We start from the raw sequence: 1,060 nt of genomic DNA, 5'->3' as shown, positions 1-1,060 counted from the left end.
TTGGACCGATTCTCCAGACAGATACAGAGCCAATTTTAACTACAGTTGGTAACTGCATTCCAGGTGTTCAAGCCAGCAAAGCAAGAGACTCGGAGAGACAGACTGGAGGGACAGAGCTGTGGAGGGAGACCAATCAAGAGAGGCTAGGCTTGCTTTCATGCCCCTTACCTTCAGCAGGTGCCCCAGCTGCTCAGTCCTCCCAGGTATCCACTGCACTGCTGGCATCCACAGCCTAGAATGGTCCACCCTGGAGGATGACATGGCTGGAGGTGTCTGCAGCAAGGTGGCTGGAGGGCAGACAGAAAAAAGAACTGACTCACCCTGGCTAGCCACCAGGGCTGAAGTGTTAGCAAGTGGTCTTGATTGTCGCCCCCCCCCCATGCTCTACTCCTCACCCCCCCTTGCACGCACCCCCCTCTTCCCTCAGTCCCCACCCCGCCCATAGCCTGTAGGCACCCTCTTCACTTCTACCTCTGACTTCCCAGTCCTCCACCCCGCTCTATCCCTACTGCAACCCCCCCCCACCCCAAATCCGGATACATCCTGAGAGGGCAGGAAGTTCTATGTAGCCAAGCAGTGAAACTGTTTATTTTTAGAGAAAATTGTTTCCATAAAGAGGAAGGCTTCTTAGAACTTGTCTCCCCACCACTTTCCCAGCCCTCCACGAGAGGCCTGGCTCTCTGCTTTGGGGTTAATGAGGGGGCTCCCACCTTCCATGATTTGTTTCTTCCCGGCGTTTGCGATCCCCACTGGAGTGTCCCTGTTAGCATCCCAGCCCTCCACCCATCCTTACCCTGCCCTCGTTGTGCACTTTCAAAGCTGGGCAAAGGGGAGGGGGCACAGGAAGGGTGGGGCCCCTGCCCTGGGGTCCATGTGGAGGCTGTGGGAACAGCTGGAGCCTGTCCAGGGCTGGACAGATGTGCACGCAGGCAGGGAGGTTTGGTTTCTTTGTTCTAGGAGTTTCTACACTCAGGCAAGGGTAGGGAGGGGAGCTTGGGTGTTCAAGTATATGAGGGGGTGCCTGACCTGTGTGGGGCCATCTGTGGGGGCGGGGTGCCCT

Source organism: Acomys russatus, chromosome 14 (assembly GCF_903995435.1).
Source record: "Acomys russatus chromosome 14, mAcoRus1.1, whole genome shotgun sequence".
Taxonomy (NCBI): Eukaryota; Metazoa; Chordata; class Mammalia; order Rodentia; family Muridae; genus Acomys; species Acomys russatus.
This window is presented reverse-complemented; position numbering follows the sequence as displayed.